We start from the raw sequence: 10,243 nt of genomic DNA, 5'->3' as shown, positions 1-10,243 counted from the left end.
ACTCTACTCACTGTTTACCTTTCGAGGGAGTTTCTTTCCTGATTAACCAGGCTCCCCTCTGTAGAGGGTAAAGCAAGCGCAGAGCTGGTTGCCTGGGAGGTACTGCAGATTGGTCAGGCGGGGCTTCCAGCAGCTAAGCCACAAAATACTTGGAGATAAAAAGGCTTCATCCATGTGGCCCTGGGGACTGAGATACATGCCGCCACCTTAGTTAAAAAACTGAGGCAAGGCCAGTTATGAGGCATAATAAAGTATAGTTGATTCTCATTAATCATGGTAGTTATGTACTATAAAGTCATAAAGAACACTGAATTAGCGAATACTGAATTATTGGCCATAGGGGAAATACAGGGTCAGGCTCCTACAAGCCTCTGGTCTCAACATTTTCATCATCAATAGATAACCTTATTTTATGTGTATTTCTGTTTAAAAACAGCTTCTTTAATATAAATTGTTGGTTCATTAGCATTGAACTCACAGCCAACAGCAGTGCAATTCATGTCTGAATGAAGCTTATCTAACACACATATTTACTCCATAAGGCACAGCACAGCCTCCTTGCGCTTCTAAACAGTAATCAGTGCTTCCGTACTGCGCTTGGGGGCCATTTTAAACAGTGAAATCAACAAAAAGCACAAAAATGTGAAAAATGTGGCAGTAAACATACTTCAAAAAGGATGCTTGTTTACAGTATGAGAGCTGAAAAAAGAATGCAGAGATTCACCTTATTGAACCTCAGCTGGGAACATGCAACTTGGGCAACGCAAATTTTTCACCCTTGGCACACGTTATTATGATTGCAGCAGTGCCATAATTTGCACAGTACTGTACAGCAGTGCAGAGTATTGATTTTGGAGTTAAAATAAGTTTTAGCAAATTCAAAAATATGGTACACATGGTTAATGAGAATCAGCTGTAGTTATTTGATGGAACTGACTAGTTAATGCGGTTAAACTGTTTGCAGCTTCTGTGACACTGACTGCCTTAATCAATGGAGAAACCATGCAGGAAGGAAGATAGCAGAGGTAAGTAGCAAGAAAGCCTCTGGGCTCTGGAGCTACACAGCTTGGGTTCAAGCCTCACTACACAGCTTGGGTTCGAGCCTTACTAGCTGTGGAGGGAGAACAGCTAAATACTTAACCTTTTTGAGCCACAGTGTCTTCCTAAAATGAGGTAATAATAGTGCTTATGTCTCTGGATTGTTTTGTAGATTAAATGTGAAAATACATGTGAAATGTCGAGCATTACATGTGGAGCACCGTACTCAGAAAATACTAGCAAATATTACTAGGGCAGACTGATAATATAATTGAAAGCTGTAGCAATCGATGATCGCTCTCTTATTGTGTTTCTTCACATTGATCAGAAATTAAACTGCAGCCTACTGACACAAAGTGTCTCTAGTTACAAAAAGGCTTAAAGTTTTTCTTTGTCCAAATATTATTCCTACTTATTTTGAACCTGGACTCAAGTCTCAACTTTTTTCACCAACTCACAGAGCTATATTATACGTTGTTGGCTAAGATCTCTGTGTTCTAGCCTCTCCGTTTCTAAAGTTTAGGTTTTGGAATATCTTAGAAAGTTACTAATTGTAAAAAAGAGGTACCTTTTTCTTTGACTCTGATATTGTCAGGAAGACAAATATATCGTTTAGATTAAAAGTGAGTGTATGTGTTTATGTGTGTGTGCATGTATATGCTTGTGTGGCAGCGGGAGGGCAAGAGGAAAGGCATGCTACTCTGGATTATAGGATGGAGAAACTTTTCTCTTGCTCCGTGAAGTAGCTTCTAAGATCATTTTATTAGAATTCCAGGGCTCCAGGAAACATAATTTGAAAACCGTTGGCTTAGATTCCCTCAATAATCTATTAAAAAATTCATACAGTGAAGAAATGAACTAGAAAAATCAGCTCACTGACCCAGAGAGAAAACAAGGAAACTTGTTAGGCTTTTCCTGGGCTGGTCCATGTGTGAAAAAATAGAAAAAAATCTTCTGAGAGTATATACCAAAAGCCTCTTTCTTTAATGTGACTGGGGTTTGAATTTGTACCCTGAACATCATGGCCCTGGAGCTCCTACACTAAGAAAGTAGCTTTAAAAGGTGATTCCAAGCTGATAACACATCTAGAATGATTTGCAGAGGCAACCGCAAAACCCTCAATGCAGGTTGCATAAGGTTTTTACTTTTAAAGTCCTGTCAAACTTGAGCTCAAAACCCAAAATTCAAAATCTGTTATAAACAGTGGTATACTGGTAAACCCAGTGGTACACTAGTAAACCAGCTCTAAAAAGAGGAAATGAATTACTCTGATATATAGCCTTTGCAAATTCACATAGTATAGATACTCTCACTATCACTGATTTCAAGCTACTAATGTGAATGTAAAGTTACTAAATGCAAAGTTGGGAAAAGATGCATGGAATCAACTCTTGCAAGCTGACTCCAGCATGTTACTTATGAATAATATCACAAGACTTAACAAATACTTTTAAGAAACCCTTTCTCAAATCAGATAATATAGTTAAAGACATAAAAGAAGGAACTAAAACCATAAATAATTAAAAGTCACCATAAAAAGAGAACAGGAAGATTTGACAACTTCTCCACTTGAATTTCTAGATATTTAGGATGTAGATAATGACACAAAACCTCAATAGATAGTGTGGTAGGCCCAATTTTGCCCTCTTGCCCAGTGATCTCTGGCCTTTGTGTTATTCCTATGACTGTAATATATTGCATGGCAAAAAGGATTTTACAGATGTAATTTAAGTTACTAACCAGCTGATCTTAATATAAAGAGACTATTTTAGAGTATCCAGAAAAGCCCAGTGTAATCATATAAATCCTAAAAAGCAGCAGAAAAAGGTAGAGCATGGAGTGAGAGGGATGTAGCAGAATGTTAAGTTAGAGAGATCTCAACAATGAGAAGGATTTGAGGCACAATTGTTAGCCTGAAGGTGAAAAGAGATCACATGACAAGGAAGCAGGAACTTCAGCCCTTCAAGTGCAAAGAACTGAATTCATCCAACCAACAGTGAATTTGGAAGAAGTCCCCAAGTCCCATATGAGAACCACAGGCATGGCAAATACCTTAATTGAAGCTTAGCAATTCCTTAAACAGAATATCCCCAAACTAATTGGGCCCTTATCTTACACCATCCACAAAAATCAACATCGTGCTAGACATCTGATTTATAGAAACTGTGAGATAATAAATGGGTGTTGTTTGAAGCTGCTAAGTTGCTGGAAATTTGTTATGACAGCAATAGAAAACTAAAAACAGATAACTAACAGATTAAACACAGCTGAAGGGAGCATTCAAAAAGTAAAAAATACAACTGAAAAAAATATGCAAAATGTAGATAGAGAAATAAAGAGATGGAAAACATGAAACAGTAGTAAGAGAATGGAAGAATGAATAAGAAATTCCAACATACATCTAATAGGAGTACAAGAAGAAGACAATAAATAGAATGAAAAGCAATATTTGATGAGTTATTGGCTAAGGATTTTCAAGAATGAATGAAAAGCATAAATTCCATATTAATGTTGTTAAATAAGTTCCAAGAAAGGCAAATAAAAAGAAATCCACACCTGGATGTATTGTAGTATTGAAAAATAACAGAGTCAAAGAGAAAAACCTTTAAAATTAAAACCTGAAAGACAGAAATTACAGCTATTATATCAATTGCAACAACTGAAGCCAAAAGGATAGAGTTATATCTTTAAAAACTGATAATAAAAATAATTACTAACTCAAAACATTGAGAAGACAAGCCATAGACAGAGAGAAAATATTTGCAAAAGACATCTGATACAAGATTCTTTTCTAAAATACACTAAGAACTCTTAAAACTGAACAATAATAAGAAAAAAAACCCTGATTTTAAAATGCAAGAATTAGCATGAGCAATCAGACAAGGAAAAGAAGCAAAAGACATCCAATTTGGAAAGAAAGAGGTAAAATGATCTGTTTTCAGATGATGTGATCCCATATTATAAAAACTTCTTAAGATTCCACAAAAAAAACCCTGTTAAAACTAATGAATGAATTAAGTAATGTTGCAGGATACAAAAGAAACACAAAAATTAGTTGCACTTCTTTATACCAATTATCTATCCAGAAAGGAAATCAAGAAAAAATATCATTTATAATAGAATAAAAAACAATAAAATTTTTAGGAATAAATTTAACCAAGGAGGTGAGAGATCTGTAGCCTGAAAACTATAAAACACCAATAAAATACCTAGGAATACAACTAACAAGGAACATAAAGGACCTCTTCAAGGAGAACTACAAACGACTGCTCAATGAAATAAGAGAGGACACAAACAGATGGAGAAACATTCCATGTTCACGGTTAGGAAGAATCAATATCGTGAAAATGGCCATACTGCCCAAAGTAATTTACAGATTCAATGCTATCTCCATCAAGCTATCAATGACCTTCCTCACAGAACTGGAAAAAACCACCTTCAATTTCATATGGAACCAAAAGAGAGCCCGCATAGCCAAGTCAATTCTAAGCAAAAAGAACAAAGCGGGAGGCATCACACTACTGGACATCAAACTATACTACAAGGCTACAGTAATCAAAACAGCATGGTACTGGTACCAAAACAGAGATATAGACCAATGGAACAGAACAGAGGCATCGGAGGCAACACAACATATCTACAACCATCTGATCTTTGACAAACCTGAAAAAAACAAGCAATGGGGAAAGGAGTCCCTGTTTAATAAGTGGTGTTGGGAAAACTGGCTAGCCATATGCAGAAAGCAGAAACTGGGCCCCTTCCTGACACCTTACACTAAAATTAACTCCAGATGGATTAAAGACTTAAACATAAGACCTAACACCATAAAAACCCTAGAAGAAAACCTAGGCAAAACCATTCAGGACATAGGTGTAGGCAAGGACTTCATGACCAAAACACCAAAAGCATTGGCAACAAAAGCCAAAATAGACAAATCGGACCTAATCAAACTCCACAGCTTCTGCACAGGGAAAGAAACAGTCAATAGAGTGAATCGGCAACCAACAGAACGGGAAAAAATTTTTGCAGCCTACCCATCTGACAAAGGGCTGATATCCAGAATTTACAACGAACTAAAACAGATTTACAAGAAAAAAACAAACAAGCCCATTCAAAAATGGGTGAAGGATATGAATAGGTACTTTACAAAAGAAGACATACATGAGGCCAACAAACAAATGAAAAAATGCTCATCATCACTGGTCATTAGAGAAATGCAAATCAAAACTACATTGAGATACCATCTCACGCCAGTTAGAACAGCGATCATTAAAAAATCTGGAGACAACAGATGCTGGAGAGGATGTGGAGAAATAGGAACACTTTTACACTGTTGGTGGGAGTGTAAATTAGTTCAACCATTGTGGAAGACAGTGTGGCGATTCCTCAAGGACCGAGAAATAGAAATTCCATTTGACCCAGGAATCCCATTACTGGTTATATATCCAAAGGATTATAAATCGTTTTACTATAAGGACATATGCACACGAATGTTCATTGCAGCACAGTTTACAATAGCAAAGACCTGGAACCAACCCAAATGCCCATCGATGATAGAATGGACAGGAAAAATGTGGCACATATACACCATGGAATATTATGCAGCCATCAAAAACGATGAGTTCCCGTCCTTTGTAGGGACATGGATGAACCTGGAAACCATCATTCTCAGCAAACTGACACAAGAACACAAAATCAAACATCGCATGTTCTCACTCATAGACGGGTGTTGAACAATGGGAACACATGGACACAGGGAGGGGAGCACTATACACTGGGGTCTGTTGGGGGGAAGTGGGGGTGACAGCGGGGGGTGGGGAGTTGAGAGATAGCATGGGGAGAAATGCCACATATAGGTGAAGGGGAGGAAGGCAGCAAATCACACTGCCACGTATGGACTTATGCAACAACCTTGCATGTTTTTCACATGTACCCCAAAACCTAAAATGCAAAACAAAACAAAACAAAAAAAAAAAAACACCAGTGAAAGAAATTGAAGACACAAATAAATGGAAAGATGGCTCTTGTTCATGGATTGAAAGAATTAATATTGTTAAAATGTCCATACTACTCAAAGTGATATATAGATTCAGCATAACCCCTATCAAACTCCAGTGGCATTTTTCACAGAAATGAAAAAAATTCTAAAATTTATATGGAACCACAAAAGACCCCAAAAAGCCAAAGCAATCTGGAGGAAAAAGAACAGAGTTGGAGACGTCACACTTCCTGATTTCAAATTATATTACAAAACTATAGTAATCAAAACAATATAGCGCTGACATAAAAACAGACACATAGACCAGTGGAACAAAATATAGAGGACAGAAATAATTCCAAGCAATATACAGTTAACTAATTTTCAACAGGGAAATCAAAATACACAAAAAAGAAAGACAGTAAATGGTGTTGGGATAACTGGATATCCACATACAAAGAATGGAATTGGGCTCTTACCTTCCACCATACATAAAAATCAATTCAAATTGGATTAAAGACTTAAACATAAGACCTGAAGCCATAAAGCTTCTTAAAGAAAACATTAGGAAAAAGCTTGTTGACTTTGGGCTTGATAATAGTTTTTTTGTTTGTTTGTTTTTTTTGTTTTGTTTTGTTTTGTTTTGTTTCTGAATATGACACCAAAAGCTCAGGCAACAGTAGGAAAAATAGCCAAGTGGGACTACTTCAAGCTAAAAACCTCTGTACAGCAATGCTAACAATTAACAAAATGAAAAGACAATCTAGAGACTAGGGGAAAATATTTCCAGACTATATAGCTGATAAGGGGTTAGCATAAAAGATATATGGAGAACTCACACAACTTAATAGCAAATAAACAAACAACCTGATAAAAAATGGGCAAAGAACCTGAATTGATATTTTCCCAAAGAAGACATATAAATTGACAACAAATATATGAAAAAGTGCTCAACATCACTATCAGGGAGATTCAAATCAAAGCAATAACAAAATATCACCTCACATCTGTTAGAAAGGCTATTTTCAAAAAGACGAAGGATAGCAAGTGTTGGCGAGGACGTGGAGAAAAATAAATTCTTGAATGCTGTTGGTGGGAATGTAAATTGGCACAGTCATTCTGGAAAGTCATTCTGTAGTTTCTCCCCAAAAATTAATAATAGAGCTACCATAAGATCCAGAAGTCCCTCTTCTAGGTATATACGCAAAGGAAATGAAATTAGAACATCAAAGAAATATCTGTGCACTCATGTTCATTGCAGCACTGTTTATAATGGCCAAGATACAGAAACAATCTAAGCATCTGTTGATGGAAGAATGGATAAAGAAATTATGGAAATTTGGTAAGAAAGTAGATTTCAGGTGCTCTCACCATACAAAAATGTAACTATGTGAAGAGATGGATGTGTAAATTTGCTTGACAGTAGTAATCATTTCACCAAGTATATGTATATGAAAACATCATGTTTCATACCTTAAAAATAATAATAGAAAATGGGTAAAATGTCTTAACTGACACCTTACCAAAGAAAACATGCAGATGACAAATAAGCATATGAAAAGATGCCCGACATCTTATGTCATTAGGGCAGACTTCAGTAGGGGCAGGGAATTGGAATCAGAGGTGTCCATAAAAATATAAAATTCCTGGGTATTCTGAGAAATCTTGGGAAGGGCGATAGGGTTTCTCCATGTGTGGGCTCAATCCAATCTCATTTAGATTTTCAGGCACAGGGAAAGAAGCCCTAGGAGAAATCTGTTACATGACAAGCCAATGGAATAGGGAACCTGTCTTGGTGAAGTTCTCAGTCATGGAAAGGACTGAAGTCAGTGAGCACATTCAAACTCCCAGTAATGGGGCACTTGTGAGGCCTATCCTGGGAAGAAAGAATTGTGATTCACAATCCGGGTCAGTGACTGGGAGGCTGGGTCCTTGTAGCTCTGCCTCTCTGGCTGTCGAGGTCCCATATGACCCTCCAGATGCACACCTTAGCCTGGGGGCCAAGAGAACACCTTTTTTTTTTTTTTTTTTTTTTTTTTTTTTTAACTTTTTTCTTGTTTGTCAGTGTTCAAGGATGCTTTAGAAACTTGCAGAAATATTTTTTTGTTAGATCTGGGAATCAGGAGCAAAGCGATCTCGGTAACTACAATCACATGTAGAAAAGTTCACGTGCTAACTCTAATATGTGCTAACTCTAATGGTGCTGAGGGATTTTATTTGCACCATTTTATCAGTCTGGGCCTCTGATTCCCAGGCACATAGGGAATATTTCTCACCTACAGTATAGGAACAGTTTGAAAAATAACAGTGTAAATACCACTATGTTCAGAGGTCTCCAGCACTAAGTGTGGGCTCTGAAAAAACAAAATTCAATTTTCCAGAAGAGAGAGCCCACCTGCTCTTTCCAGGAAAAATGCCCATCCCAGATTCTGGAGGAGAAACTCAGTATGTTCTTGTCATAAGCTCATGCTTCTGGGTCAGATATGACTCAGAAAAATGACCATTGAACCCCGAGTTTCAGCCTAATGTGGGAGTTGCAGGGATAGCATTCAGTGAAGTAGTGACTCGTTTCCATTTGGTTTGGCTTGTGGGAGTAACAAGGCATCACTCCCCTGACTGTAGACAGAAGGTATAAATGGCTCAAGCACCCTCCCCCATTGGCAGACTCAAGATTCCATTCTAACGTCAGAAAGCATGGCTAACCAAAATATTCCCAGTATTATTCATTGGCTTCCTAGTCCTGGCTATATTTTTGAGCCCCAGTTTGAGTGACTAATAACGTATGGATTTTCAATAAAAAATGCACCTAAAAGCAGTTTATAAATTCAAGCATACTTGGAAAGAATTTGAACAGTATTTATTCTCTGAGGCTATACATGAATTGATCTGTTTGTTTGCCAAGCAGAGTTTTGGTTGGCAAACTCAAATCCTGCTTCCATTGACATAAAGCGAGACGCAGCAGAACTGTGAACACTATCTATAATACCATGCTTTCCTGGTTGCCAGCACATGCCTATATTAAGGTGTACCCTGAAATACAGGAGGCCTTTCTAGGACAAGAATTCTAAGACAGAATCATCAGCCTTTGACAAGGGTGTGATGACGCCACACATGATCTTCAGGCTCCCCGACCCTCACCTGTTTGTCTTTTTCTGAGACCTTTTCTCCTCATGGATGCTCATTGCTCCGGGTCCTCTTGTGCCTTCATATTTCTAAAATATGCCAGTAGGAAAGAGATGTGCTAAGGCATGATCTGGAAGGCTTCGTCTGCAGCCTCTTCTGAATTATTTACACTTTACCCTGGGAATCAACTTGTCTCTCCACCTTAAAAACACATCAAACAAAACATTTTCTGTTTGCTGGTGGTTTGGCGATTCCTAGACTTTTGGATTTTATAAATGAGCAAATCTTATATAAAAGATTTCAGGATTCAAAGAGGACTGGCAAATCATTATTTTGTTAAGTAAGGACAATAACTAATGACCATGTCAAATCATTTATAAGATAAATAATATTTTCATGTGAAATGGTAGAAAACCACAATCTCAGAATAAAGAACAGTCTTCAACAGGTAAGATATATATATATATAAAATATGTTTTTATGTTCAACATGGTCCTGATTTTTTATCAATTTCTTTTCATATGAGGAAGTCATCATCATGGATCATCATAGTTCATGAATCAGCATGAGTGCAGACGCTTGGAGCTGGAGGGTTAGTAGCTAACCTGTAGCTGGTGAGAAGCTTGTTGCTAAAGTTTGTTGAGGAGGAGCGATGCCAGGATAAGGGGGCAAGAAATGTGACTCTTGAGCTGCAGGTGATCCTGAGGAAAGACACTGAATTTGGGAGAAGATGTAGACAGGCAAAGATAGAAGATCTTGAGGACTCCAGATGATCTGACTGAGGGGGCAGGGCCTGAGGTGGGTAGAAGTTGGGGCAGGGTGTCTGGTGAAAAGTCATTCACATCAGGGACAGAAGAGAAGAGAGGCAACGAAAAGTCCCTAAAGACCATGACTATGAACTCACAAGCTGCTCATTTAGAATGTTCTGTGGACAAGGACGAAGGAACATTGATTGAGTGATTGATTGGTTGATTGATTGATTGCATGAGATTCATTTGATTCATTCATGAATTCATTTGTCTAAAAAGCAATTGTTGAGTCAGGTAATTCACTGAGGACTGGGGTTATGGAAATTAATAAGGTACAGTTTTTGTCCTGAGATAT

General features: G+C 37.5%; 1 long non-coding RNA gene across 1 annotated transcript in view; it reads left to right on the top strand.

The window, feature by feature from the left end:
- Window positions 1-10,243, top strand: part of LOC135275881 (uncharacterized) — a 92,250-nt gene that overhangs the window by 58,681 nt on the left and 23,326 nt on the right. Inside the window, exon 5 of the long non-coding RNA XR_010343457.1 lies at window positions 965-1,025. This is a non-coding gene — a long non-coding RNA (uncharacterized LOC135275881). The remainder of the gene's footprint in view (window positions 1-964; window positions 1,026-10,243) is intronic.

The sequence above is a fragment of the Aotus nancymaae genome, unplaced genomic scaffold, assembly GCF_030222135.1.
Source record: "Aotus nancymaae isolate 86718 unplaced genomic scaffold, 86718_ANA_hifiasm-v0.15.2.pri h1tg000019l, whole genome shotgun sequence".
Lineage (NCBI taxonomy): Eukaryota > Metazoa > Chordata > Mammalia > Primates > Aotidae > Aotus > Aotus nancymaae.
The sequence above is the reverse complement of the archived record's forward strand: the minus strand, read 5'-3'. Positions and strand labels throughout refer to the sequence as shown.